The 14,529-nt window shown below is 37.9% G+C and overlaps 1 protein-coding gene across 9 annotated transcripts in view; it reads left to right on the forward strand.

Annotated features, from left to right (window-relative positions):
* ZNF618 (zinc finger protein 618) overlaps positions 1–14,529 on the forward strand; it is a 215,236-nt gene that overhangs the window by 19,566 nt on the left and 181,141 nt on the right. The gene's annotated exons all lie outside the window — the stretch shown is intronic.

Raw genomic sequence — 14,529 nt, forward strand, 5'->3', positions numbered from 1 at the left:
AAAATTTAGAAGTCCAGTTGCTTTAAGTGAAAATTTGTTGATGTAGACCCTGTAGTCATAGTGACCCTCTGCATAAATCATAGAACCTAGTTTCAGGGACCTAGAGTAACCTCACCAATCATTCAGGCCTGTTTTTCTATGGCTTTTTTATGGGAAGGGTTGCTGAGATACTCCCACATTTCCTGAATTCAGTTCACCAGAAAATTTCTTAAAGGCCCTTGGCATATGAATACAAAATAATAAACAATCTCTACTTTAAAGATCTTACACATTTTACTAGGGTGATATTGTGAGTTCAGGGGGTCTGATTATCATTACCTCTGTCCATGTCCTGTCAGTGCAGAGATGGTAGGGGAAGATTCTATTTATCATAATTCTTAATATAGTATTTTAAGGTTTGCAAAGCAATTTACTCATGTTTTCTCATTTTTCACCATGAGGTAGGTGCTATTATTATTTTGATTTTACAGATGAAGAAAATGGGCCTTGCAGAGGTTAATCTTACTCAGGTGGTTATTGTTGTCATTCAGTCTTGTTGACTCTCTGTGACCCCAATTGGGGTTTTTTTTGGGGTGAAGATACTGGAGTGGTTTGCCATTTCCTTTTCCAGGTCATTTTACAGATAAGGAAATGGAGGCAGAGGGTTAAGTGACTTACCCAGGGTCACACAGCCAGGATATAACTGAGGACAGATTTGAACTCATGACTCTTCCTGACTCCAGGCCTGGCACTCTATCCACTTCACAACCTAGCTGCTTTTTACTTTCCCAGGACCACACAGTTTATGTGTCTGAGGTAGAATTCAAACTCAAATCTTCCTGATTTCAAGTTCAGCTGCCTTACTCATTCTTGTATCTCCATCAAGACCTACCCTGGGACCCATTTCAAGTATTCAAGTCTCATTTTTTAAATAGATAAGGATAAGAATAGAGACTGGGGAATAGGGAATTATTCTTGAGGAAACTCACTTTATTGAGACAGTAAAGCCATTTAGGGTCTTAAACACTTGCCTAAAACAGGGATCTGCAAGCTACAGTGGCTTAGTACAAAAACAGGATGGGCAAGTTTGGTCATAGTTTACTAACCTCTTACCTAGAGCATTTGGACTGAGGCATGATCCATTTTTTAGCTAGACTAGCAATAACCAGTAAATAGGGTCAGTGATTCTTCAGGAGTACAAGACTCGGAGTGAGGGAAGAGCAGGGCCTTTTATGGTGATTAACAAAATCTGGAGTAGCAAAGGTATATCTTCTGATTGGCTAGAATTTTAAAAAGCCCTCTGATATCAGTTTGGTAATTATGATTGTTTAGTTCTCCCCTTCACTAACTCCTCTTAACCACAAACATATGATTTGAGTCACAAGGCAAAGGTAAGACAAACCCAATTGGTAGATATTTCAATGAGGAGGTGGGATAAGTATCATCACAACTCCTCTTCACATCACTGGGAGTTGAAATTAGTTCTCAGGTGATGAGAATGGTCCTCAATTAGATTGTTTATGGCAAAGTACCTACATAGGTATCATTAGATGAAGCAAGATAGGTATTTCTCTTGGTCTCATCTCTTTCTTGTTAAAGAGTCATCTTCCATAAAGAAGATTTGTTGAAAGTCTCAAGGTCAGTAGTGGGGTGGGAGTGCCAGTATGAGTGCTGAGGCACCTCTGAAGCTATGACAGCAGTTTTTACTAATTAGCTGTATGATCCTGAGCAAGACACTCCCCCCTCTGGGATTCCATTTCCTCAAGTACAGTTGAGTGCCTTGGATTAGATAATCCCTAAATTCTCTTTCAGTTCAAAGGCTCTGTAGTTCTTTGGTGCTATGTAGGGTAGAGGAACAAGGTAGTGACATACCCCAATGATCAGGAAGATGGACTTTGAGGGATCATGGGGGATCCTAGCTATAGAAGTCCATTGCAGAAAAAATCAAGACTGGGATCAGGTCTGGGAGTTGTCATCCTGAGGGAACATTTGTTTATGAGCTAGAATCTCAGGATAGTTGCTTCCTGAGTTTTCTGACCTGAAGTTTGCAGAGGAGTTTCAGGTGTGAAGAGGATGGATACTTAGACACTTTATTACTTGTGCCTTAGTGGATTAGAATATATTTATTTATGTTCATTTTGTATCCTTCCTCTCTGTCAGTGCTGAATCAATAGGGAAAGAACACCTTTTACTTGTTTTTGTGTTTTCCACAAGGCTAGCCTATACACAGTAGGCTCAATTTTTCACTTTTTTCCTTAAAATGAGGATGACAATATTTGTTCTCTGCATTTCACAGGAAAGAAAAGGCTTTTTTTTTTGGGGGGGGGAAGTTTGGTCATTTTCAAAACACTGTAGAACTTTTCATTCTGATTACATTCAGGACAGTGATGATAAGGATTGATATTAAGGATTTGAAAAGTTTGAAAACTTCATTAGCTGAAAGAGTCTAATAAAGTTGTTGCTATGATTTATCAAGAGGGACCTTTAAATTGAAGGAAATTGTAGGTATTAAAGGTCTCTGGTGATTAGAATGTTTTCCAAATATAAGTACGTGGATGTCTGGGATGGCCACTGCCAAAAAGTTTTAATCAATAAATAAAATAATTATTGGGACATAGCTCTATTCCAAGAAAATCATGCTAAAGAAGCTCATATCTCAATTGGTGAAACATGAGCATGACCAGTGGACCCTAGCTGAGTTGACTGGAAAGATGGCTGATTCTTCCTGTTCCCCAGGATCACAGGGTCAGAATAGGATCTCTGGGGGCAGAGAGAATGCTGACCAGAGACAGTATAGAGTAGTGAATTAGAATTTTGCATTTGGAGTTAGAATTGAATTCCTCCTCCAGTACTCCTTAGCTGTATGATGGGTGAAATCATTTAATCTCCTTCTCTATAAAAATGAGATCCTTGGACTAGGAAACCTTTAAGGTCCCTTTCAGTGTTAAACCTAGCATTCTTCTTTATTTACTGGGAGAAGCATTCTCAGTGAGGAAACTTCTTTTCTCAGTCCAGATCAGAAATTGTTCTGCACCATCTTAGCAAGTTGCCTGGGTCAGTTAATAGCCAGTATGTCAGACTAGATTTGAATCCAGGTCCTTTTTACTCCAAGTCTGGCTTTGTTGACAGTCAGCCCTACCTCTTGTTCATTTCCTTTTTTTGCCTACTTGAAATTGGTTCTGATTTTCCTGAGTTCTTCTTTGCATGTTGCTAAATCTTTTAGGGGTGTGCACTGTATTGTAGTTTGTGATTGTGGATCAGAGTGGGAATTTACAGTTTTTTGAATTATGAAGGTCCCACTGTGTCTTTGGAGAACTGCAAGGTAACTGAACTGTCCACTCTTCCTGGTGCTGAGGAGCAGCTTCATTGTGACCAATCCTTCCTCTACTCAGTTATAGAGCTTACTATGGTCCTAGTGCCTTTTAAAAAAGCTAGTAACACAAAGAAAGGTAAAAAACAATCCCTGCTTTCAGAAAGCTCATTATCTAATTGGGAGATGTCAATACACACAAAAAAACCAACTGTGGGCTATGGTGGCCAGGAGGCCAGTTCAGCTGTGAGTAGAAATGATGAGAAGGGCTCCCTCATTAAATAGAAGAGGGTTGGCAAAATACTACCTTCTTTTCCAAGCTCAATGTCTATTGAAATTGGTTCATATTATTGATTTTCTGGCACAAAAAATATCTTTTCGGTGATTTTCTGTGTCCTTTAGGATAATGAATAAATCCTTTCTGTCATTTAAAACTCTTCTTAATAGAGTACCAATCTACCTTTTAAATTTTATTTTCCATTATTTGCCTTCATAATTCAGCTGACAAATTGATCTTGAAGCATAGGTCTGATGATATCATCCCCTTTTCAGTAAACTCCAATGACTTCCTGTTCCTTCCAGGATTAAATACAAAAATCCTCTTTGAAAGTCCTGTATGACTGAACCCCTTCCTACTTTTCCAGTACTTTTATACCTTTCACCCTCCTAACCTCTCCTCCCAGTAACCCCTCCCCACTCTGTGACACTGGCCTCCCTTCTCTTTCTCAGACAAGACACTCCCAAAGAAAGGCATTGACTTTTCTCCTATCTCTATAATGCTCCCCTTCTGTCTCTCAGGCACATCCTGGTTTCCTTCAAGTCTCAGTTAAAATCCCACCTTCTACAAGAGACTTTTTCTAGCTTAATTTAATTCCAGTGCCTTCCTCCTTCTATCACTTTCCACTTATACTTCCATTGTCTGTATCTTGTTGGTATACCATTTAAATGACTGCTCTTTGAGGGCAGGGACTGATTTTTTTTTCCCCTCTCCTTCCATCCCCAGCTAGTCAGTCCTGTCACAGTAGATATTTAATAAACAAATACTTGATGTGATTTCATATACTTCATGTTTAACTGTACTACTTTTCTGTCCTAATCTTGACTTGCTGTCCTGTTACCTTTCATACTTCATTCAAATAAACCATCTTTCTGTTCCTGGATTATATTCCCTCTTCATCTTTCCTTATCTAAAATTCTCTTCTGTTAAAGATTGACCTAAGTGCTGCTTCTTCTGTGAAGTCTCTCTAGATAGCCCCAAACTAAAAATAGGGACTGTGCTTTCCTTAACTTTTGTTGGTTTAACTCATCTGGATCTCTCCTTGGGACCTGCCATATGTATAACTTATAGTATCCTTCCCTTTGAATTTATTGTATCCCATGTTCTTAAGAGACTGTAAGCTCCATGAGAGCAGGACTGTATCATTTTTCATCTTTGTGTTCCTTGCCCTTGCTTGCCTAGCACAGCGACCTATGCCCATAACCTAATAAGTGTTTCATACATATTTAACTTGAGATGTTATTTGCATTTGCCTCCTCGCCTGGGGAACAAAACTGGGCTAATTTCAGTTTGTGACATTGCTCATCATCAACAAAAGCCCCAATTTAAGACTCCACTGTTCAAAGTATCATTCCAAGTAGAACACCCTCCTGCTTCATAACCATTCTTTGAAGATCCACCTTCTTCACAAAGGCCTTCTCTGATGAGGTCTCCCCCATTCAGCAGCCTCATCTCCATTCAGCCTCCTGCTGCGGATGCTCTGTTCCCTAAGCTATCCTGACACCATCCGTCACCATTGATATTGCATTTTATTCCTCAGCTGGCTTGACCTCTCCACCTCCTCTTCCATTGTGATCAGCTGGGCTTCCCTGGGGGCGAGCATAGCGCCAAACCCCTACAGATGCTGTAGTGTCCTTTCATGTTTCAGTTTCATGTTTTTTTAGCTTTTCTCAGAAGTACACTCTGAACACATCTCTGGTTCAGTGGTGTCTGACTTGTTTTGTAAACTTGGAAGATAGAAACTTATCATGGTATCCTGCAAATTGGAGACTTGAGTAAAGACTTTTTGATAGTTGAAGATAGAAAAAAATGAATTTAATTAATGGACATGTAGAATGACTGATGAGAGGCAAAGAGTGAAAATGCTAATAAATGAAAAAGTTTGTATTAAGTGCTTACTATATATATGTGTGTGTGTATATATATATATATATATATATATATATATATCATGCCTATTGGAAATATGGATAGAAAAGTAAAACAGACCCTCTTCTCAAGAAGTTCACATTCTGTTTTGGGGGAATCAGGGTTTGGCTGTAGGGTGGCTAGAAGGGCCATATCATCTTAGGGTGTCAAGGCCAGAGATCTTAAATGTGCAGTGGCAGATCAGTTGGCAGTGCCTTTGGAGTAGGGGCAGGGTAGATGATAAGGCTTTACCAGAAGTATTATAGGGTACTGGTAAATGTTTAACAACAGCCTGGGCTGGGGATACTTGTAAACCTGACTCACTTTTAAGTTTAATCTGCGTTTATTAAAATTTTCTCCATTACTTTCTCAAGTTTAGATAATAAGCAAAACAAAATAGTTGTCTTGTGTAAAATTTGCAGATTTCTGCAACACACTGAAAATTTTATAATCAGCTCTTGTGAAGCCTATTGAACTGACTCCAGCACACCCTGATTATAGGTGATGACTCCTTGCTCATCCAAATGGTTTGTGTGGATGGAAGGCTCACCACTTTTGTGAAGTGAGAAAGACCAGAAGTTTGGAGTAGAAAAGGGACTTTGGGTTCCCCTCCAGGAGGATAAGAATGGGGGGAAGGGTGGCATTGCTGTTGAGCGAAGTGGAGGAAAAGGGAAGAGAGAATCACCATGAAGGTTAGGTCTATTGGAAGGCAATGGGGGTGGGGCTGGGGCTGGGTTGGTGGCTGGAGGGTGTAAAACCTGCTTCTTGCTGGCATGATGATGATGATAGTGGTGGTGGGCATGATAGAGTAGATAAGATTGTTCAAAGTCATGGAGGCAGGAGATGGGACATTCTGTCTTAACAATAGCAAATAGATCTTGAGGAGAGGAATCTGATTTCCTTCCAGACTAAGCTTAAGGACCATTTCTTTCTTCTAGTTTTCTGGTTACCTTTCATAGTGAGTGCCTTTCCACCCAAGATTCCATAGTACTGACTTTGACTTTATATGTATCCTGCATATACCTACGTATGAACATAATGTAATCCAGGAGACACAGTGGATAGAGTGCAAGATTTGGAGTCAGAAAAACCAGAAGTCAGATCCTGTCTCAGACACTTACTAGCTCTGTGATCTTAGGCAAGTCATGTAACACTTACCTCTCATAGGGTTGTTGTGAGGATCAAATAAGTTATAAAGTGCTTGGCAAACCTTAAAGCCTGTGTAAATGCCAGCCCTGGGTTTCACTTGGGTCTGTTCATAGGATTATAGATTGAAGAATTGAAGAAATTTTAGAGGTCATCTAATCCATTCACTCTGGAGGAGGCCAGAATGAGATTAAAATATAAATGAGAAATGCTTAACAAAAGAAATAAAAAATACGACATAGATAATGTTAATTTGTGCTTTTCTAATTCAGCATGCAGCCATCTGATTCTTTGATCATTACTGAGTCCAACCCTCTGCTTTAACAGTCGAAGAAACTGAGTCTGGAGAGAGAGTAAGTGGCTTGCTCAAAGTCATGAAAGATAGTATTTGGCAGAGCCAAAACAAACACAGTAATTGTGGTTCCAAATTCAACATTCTTTCTATGGTAACCAGTGCTCATCAGTATTAAGGTTAGTTTCTGGCACATAGTAGCTACTTAAATGCTTGTTGATTGACCTGTGTGGAGAGGTTTAAACTTAGTTCCTTTCTGAGGTTTCAGATGTTTAGAACATTCACTTTTGACTCTCTAAAGGAGCTTGGATTTGGAAAAATCCTGAACTGGAACTGAGAAACTGGAGGAATGTCTACAGTTAAATACTTGGATGTGGTTCATTTACACTTAATGAGAAAGTTTAAGGGCAGGGGTATGCTGGAGTCAGCTCCAACCAATTGTTAAATTTTCAGTGTGAGCACTTACACCTTGGAATTAGGCAAAAGCTATAAATCAGAGTCTGATTTATTGTTTTGCTGATTATGTAGACTTAAGAAAATGATGGAGAAAGTGTTAAGAAATAATGCAGATTAAACTTAAGTGTGGCATAGTCCCTGGAGAGGTGGCTGTTAAACACTGCTATTTAAGGGTCTCTTCAAAGCTTAGCCCTTGTAAGGTCTTTAAAAGAAAAATCCTGGGTACTTTTCCTAGTGTCTCTGATACTTTCAGGGTCTCTTTTCTTCTATTCAAAATTTGGAAATTGAGGTAAGAGGAAACATCTTCATAGGGCTTTAGAAATTAAGTGGTTATGTATTCTACTCCAGGAGCTTGCTTTTGGTTAGGTGGGGCTGTTTGAGGTTACACCTTTAAAGAATCTCAACACCTTTCTTCACAGTACTGAAGTGGATCATAATGGGTTTAGTATTTCTGTCTTGATCTTGTTTGGGCTTTTTTTTTTCAGGTGTGTCCCTCTTCAGGACTTCATTGGGGGTTTTCTTGGCAGAGATTTCATTTTACAGATGAGGAAACTGAGGCAAACAGTAAAGTGACTTACCCAACTAGTAACCATAAAGCTAGTATCTGATGCCAGATTTGAGTTCAGGGAAGGGAGGCTTCCTGACTCTAGGCCTTCTACTTCACTACCAAGCTATCTGAGTCTTGGAAAATAATAATGTTGGGATTCCCAACTGATGACCTCTAAATGACAGGACATTGCAACTGCATGTGTGTTTTATTTTTGGGGGTTTTTTTAAACAAAGAAAAAACACCCTAGAGTAAGAGGTCTTCTTAAAAGCAAGAAATGTCGGGGCAGCTAGGTAGCGCAGTGAAAAGATCACTGACCCTGGAATCAGAAGGACCTGAGTTCAAATTTGGTCTCAGACACATAATAATTACCTAGCTGTATGACCTTAGGCAAGTCACTTAACCCCCACTACCTTGCCAAAAAAAAAAGCAAGCAATGTCTTTGGTGTTGAGATCATGAGGTATTAATCCATTTTGTGTCATGGTCCACTTTGGCAGTATAGTAACCCCTTTCCATGGACTTCTCATGTTCTAAATGTATAAAACAAAATACATAGACTTGTAAAGTAAATTAACTATATTAAAACATAGTTATCAACATATGTAAAACAAAAATAAAACATAGTTATCAGCATATGTAAAACAAAAATAAGCTCATGGATCCCAGGTTCAGAATCCCTGATTTACTCTGTGCTACCAAGGAGAATGGGGCAGCCTGGAAGAAATATCTTTAGCTCTACTTCTTTCTTTAGAAACAAGGCTCTTCAGTCCTGACTCGTGGTGGTCAACCTTTACTTTTCATCTCCATCTCTAATTCAGGTTCCTGGTTCCAGATTCTAGTTATATACAGAACTCCTTCCTCCGCAAAACCACCAGCATTGGTGCTTTCCCCCAACACACCCAGGGAATTGTTCCTATATCCCTGAAATCTGGCTCTCTACATCCCTACATCTGGTTCTCCATCTGGTCCCAACTTTTTTCTTAATTACCCACCGAATTGGCTCTAAGTAAACCCTGACAATCTGAATGAGACATTCCCTGTGACACATACTCTAACTTGCCAGGGCTGAGCTTCTCTGGCACATGATGGACTAGGGACCTTTGAAGATGCGCCTTTCCAGGTTGGAATCCCTGCTTGCCTGCCTCACCATCTCCATAAATTCTGTTTAGTACATTTAGCATTCTAGAGGCAGTGTGGTGGGGCAGAAAAGGTCTTCTTAAGTTCTATACTGGAAGTAATTAATCTGGGAGAGAATGGCTTAATGAGTGGTTATTTGTTTTTGTGTCTTTTGGCTAGGTGATTTTATGAGGAAGGGTAGAGTGAAATCCATTTCTTGCTTCCCTCTTCCTCCTCCTCCCTTTTTTTTCCTCCTCTTTCCCCCCCCCCTCCTCTCTTCTTCCTCCAAATAATTTTGCATTGCAGGTTCACTTAATTGACCAATCCAAGCACCATAGTAAGAACTGAGTAGAAAAAAAAAGACAAAAAAAACCCCTTTTTCCTCCCTTTTTTTGAGAATAGTCCTTGCCTTCTAGGAGCTTACATTCTAATGAAATAATAGAACTTGCCTGAGGATAAATAAAAACAGGTATATACAAAAAAGAAAATAAACCTCTAACCAAACAATTCTAGGAAATGGCATTGGAGCACTAACAACTGGGAGAAAATTAGAAAAACCCTTTTCTTTTTTTGCATCTTTTAATATTTTTTCCAATTATATGTAAATATTTTAAACATGCTTTTGTTAAAAATTTTGAGTTTCAAATTCTCTCCTTCCTTCCGTCCCCTCTCTCATCCCTCATCCTTGAGACTGCAGGCAATTTGATATAGGTTATATGTGTGCAGTCATGCAAAACATTTCCATATTAGTCATGTTGTGAAGAAAACAGACAAAAAGGAAGTTAAAAAAAACTTCAATCTGCATTCCAACCCTATCAGTTCTTTCTATGGAGGTGAATAGTATTTTTCTTCATGAGTTTTTCCAGAATTGTGGTAGATCATTATATTGCTGAGAAAGAAAAGACCTTTTGAAGGTCTTTTCTCTGCCTCCTATTTGAGACCCTTTTAATACCTCAAATGCTAGGGTTCTTCCCCCTCAAATCACTTTGCATTTATTTTTGTGTATACTTCTAAGGGAAACATGGCTACCCCATTGTTTCACTTTGTCTTTGTATTATCATGGACATATAAAGAGCTTAAGAAATATTTATTGATTTTTTTTATTGAAGATGGCATTTGAGCTACACCTCAGACTGATGGGGAGGGGTTTAAGAGGCAAAGACGAGGAGGAGGCTGAGTCCCAGAGACAGGAGGAAGAAGGTTCTGTAGAGGGAACAGTCATTCTGCCAAAATAACTTGAATGTGAAGGATTGAGGCGGGGAGAGGTTAATATGTATCCAGCAATCAGTCAATGAATATTTTTAAAAGCACTTATTCTGTGCTAACTGCTGTGGATAACAGTGTGAAGAATGAAACAGTTTCTACTTGCAAGGTGCTTACACTCTAATGCAGAGCCAAGTACATATAGAAAAAAATGAAAATAGTATAAAACTAATAAATACATGTATATGTGTATATACACACAGTGGCTTAATATGTGGTACCATGGAAGAGAGGCTCAAGGTGGGGAGGGATTAGGAAGGGCCTTCTTCACAAGACTTCTGAATTGCATTTTAAAGGAAAAGAAAGAATAGGTGTGGAGGTCAGGAGAGGGGGGATGTGTAGGACAGCTGGTGCAAAGTCACAGAAACAGTGCTGTGAGAGAGGAGTAGAAAGGAAGATAGTTTGGTTGGGAAAATGAGTGTAGTCCCTGAAAGAATAGATGAGAGTAAGATTGTGAAGGGTTTTAAATGACAGTTGTTTTTATTTTATCCTAAAGACAATGGAGAGCCACTAAGATGCTGGTCAGACCTAGCCTTAGGAATGTCACTTGGACAGCTCTTTAGGAGGATGGGTTGGAGAGGGAAGAGACCTGGATATGGTAAGACCAGTTGGAAAACCATTGCAGTCAGCCAAGTATAGGTGAGGAGGTACAACCTAGACCAGGTTGGTGGTGTAGCAAGCAGAAAGAGGGGAACAGAGCTAGAGAGAGATTTACTGAATGACTTTCTAAGTGAGAGTGCCAAATTGGAACTTGACTTTATCCTCTGGCCTTCCATTTTCATACACTTCTATCAGTGATAGATGCCTACTTCAAGCTGAATTGGTAAGAGACCTAGGACATATCATACTTGGAGTCAAGAGAGCTGAGTTTGTATCTGTTCCTGGTAATCAGAGGCAAATTGCTTAATTTTTCTGGGCTTCAGTTTCCTCATCTTTACAAAAATGAGCTTAGTTATACTTTCATTACCTACCTTGCAAAGGAAGGTATTTTGTAAACCTGAAAGCCCTATAGAGATATGACCTACTCTAGAGGGGATTTGTCCTGGTGACTTCATATAAGACTTGAATCTGCCTATTTCCCAAAGGACTTGAAGCAGCTTATAATATGAGATAAGGTAGTTTAAGGATAAAGTGTTATGATCATCCCAAGGAAGTAGCAGCTGCAGCCACAGCAGGAGCAATTGTTTTCAGGCATCTGAACTGGGCAGATTATAACCTTTGAAGTCATAAAGGCATTGGGGTATTAGGCATGTCTATCTTGGCTTTCAACCCAGGAAGTTTGGTTAGGGAACTGCTCAGAGAACCTCTTTATTATATTAATTTATTTTTATGCCATGTTTCACTGTGGTGTAGTTAGCAAGGTGTGGAATCGATAGGACTTGAGTTCAAGTCATCCTGCCTCAGACACATTTTTTTCTGTATGTAAGTGTGGACAGGTCATGTTAACCTTTCATTGCCTTCAGGCAATTTTTTTCTTTGTTTTATTGATATTGCTTCTCTTACGTCTGATACAACACTTTGTAATAGGTTAAGTACAGTTGAATGAAATTAATCATTATATTGGCCATGTCAGCAAGTGTATTCCCAATTACACATCTGTAGTCTACCACCTCTGCTATTCAACATTCTTCTGAAATCATAATTAATCTCTTCATTGAGCAGAGTTCTGAAGTCTTTTTCAATAGTATTTTTCTCAATTATATATAAAGACAATTTTTAGCATTCATTTATTTTATTTTTTTAGTTTTTTGCAAGGCAGTGGGGTTAAGTGGCTTGCCCAAGGCCACATAGCTAGGTAATTATTATGTGTCTGAAGCTGGAATTGAACTAACAAAATTCTGAATTCTAAATTTTTCTTCCCCCCCCCCCAAGAGGGGATTGTTCTTAAAATGGAAAGCAATTTGATATAGGTTATATATGTGCAATCACGTGAAAGATATTTCCATATTGGTCATACTTGTGAAAGAAGAAACTGACCAAAAGAAAAAACCATCAAAAAATAAAGAAAATGAAAATATGCTTTGATCTGCACTCAGAATCCACTGATTTTTTTTCTCTGAATATGGTAGCATTTTCTATCATGAGTTCGTTGTAATTGTCTTAGATCATTGTATTGTTGTGAAATCTTTCAGTGTTGTTTTGGGTAAAAACTTTTTAATTTAAAAAAAAATCAAAGTTCATTCTTTTTTGATCTTTTCTATCTTTTGCTTGGCTGTGAATTCTTTATTTATAATTGTAAAAGGTATTTTCTTCTTTGCTCCTTTAATCCATTTATTATGACAATCTTGTAAGCTATTCTTCTGGTCTTTCCAGGAAACTTGTAAGATTATGGATTTCTTACTCATCTATATCAGCAGAGGGATTTTTCATACTGGGATTTTTCTGTTCAAATTATTCTATTTGTCCCACACTCCCTCCCTCTTAAAAACTGCACGGAATTTTGAAGCGTAGAATAATCTAAGGTTTCCAAAATGCTTTCCTTAAAAGAACATGGTTGAATGAAACCTGAGGGCAATGGCAGCAATAAGAACAGTGCAGCACATTAGTTTCAAGACTTGTGCTTGTCTGTGGCTCTCTCTGAACTTTCTTCTGACTTTTTTTCCTCTCCTGTTTTTTTTTCCTCTTTTTTTTAAAGTGGTTCAATGACTTTTTAAAACATTGCCATCAGTAGTTCACCCATTTCTCTCTTCAAAGATGGTGGTGAATGGCTCTTTTTCTTATCAATTTTTATATATCTCAGCTATCACATAATCAGACACATAAAGATTTTGCCACACTTAACTGATTCCCTTCTGATTTTAACTGAATTAAATGCATCAACTGTGTTTTCTAAAAAGATTAAAAAACAAAACACTTTCAGTCAAGTAATTAAGATTGCTTATTTTATCTTCTATGTTCTTTTCTTTCTCTTGTTTAGTCAAGAAGTCTTCCTCTTTCCATAGTTATAAAAGATATTTCCTACTTTGCTCTTTTTTTATGATGTGATTTGTAAATGTAGGTCATGCATCCATTTCAATTATTGTGGAGTATAGTGTAGGACGTTGGTTTAAATCCCAATTTCTGTCAGACAACTTTCTAGTTTTTTCAGAAGTTTTTGTTAAGTAGTGAGTCCCTACTGCACTTGTTGGATTTTTTTTGTACTTATCTAAAACATGCTACTGTATATTTACTTCTGTATTTTGTATTACCTAATCTATTCCACTGATATATTTTTAAACCAATACCAAATAGTGTTGATGATTACTGCTTTCTGTTATATTTTGAGATCTAGTTCTACTAGTCCCCTTCCTACTTTTTCATTATTTCCCTTGAGAAATATTTTTTCTTCTTCCTGATGAATTTTGATTTTTTTCCTAGATTTTTTGTTTGTTTCTTTTTGAAAGGCAATGGAGGTTAAGTGACTTGCCCAAGGTCACACAGCTAGGTAATTTTTAGGTGTCTGAGATCAAATTTGAACTTAGGTCCTCCTGACTCCAGGACTGGGGCTCTATCCACTGTGCCACCCAGCTTTTTAAGTAGTCCATTGGTAGATTAATTGATATGGAGCTGATTAAGTAAATAAATTTAAATAGCATTGTCATTTTTCTTATATTGTTATAGCCCAAACCTTGAATAGGTCTTGTATCTTGTAGGAATCTCTTGTTTCCTCTGTTCACATTTGAAATTGTCTAATTGATAATGATCTTTTCATTAGGATGACTGGAAAGTTCTCTATTTCATTAAAAGTCCATTTCTACTGCCTCTTTAACACCCTCAATTCCTCATTATTGTACTTATGTTCTAAGAATAACTTACTCTTTAAGAGTATGTTTTTATGTTTTGCCTTTTTGAATATCATATGCCATATATCAAGTTTTCCTTTTTTTCTTTTTCTTCACAGTAATAACTGCCAAGTCTTGTGTGAACCTGACTTGAAGTCTTTTATGTCTTTGTTTTTTACTGCTTACAGAATATTTTTTCTTTGCTCTGGAAGCTCTGAATTTTGACTGTGATATTCCTGGAATTTTTAATTTGGGTATTTCAGGACATGATTAAGAGTCATTCTATTTTTTCAGGTTATTCTCTGCTTCTAAATAGATCTGGACAATTTTAGTTATGATTTTTTTGGAGGGGAGATGTAGTGTTTTTTAGGTTTTTTGATGATCATTAAATTTTTTCTCCTTGACCTCTTTTCCAGGTCAGTTGTTTTTGAAGATAGAGACTTAAATTTTTATTCCATTTTTTCTTTCTTTTA

The sequence above is a fragment of the Macrotis lagotis genome, chromosome 1 (assembly GCF_037893015.1).
Source record: "Macrotis lagotis isolate mMagLag1 chromosome 1, bilby.v1.9.chrom.fasta, whole genome shotgun sequence".
In the NCBI taxonomy this organism is placed as follows: domain Eukaryota; kingdom Metazoa; phylum Chordata; class Mammalia; order Peramelemorphia; family Peramelidae; genus Macrotis; species Macrotis lagotis.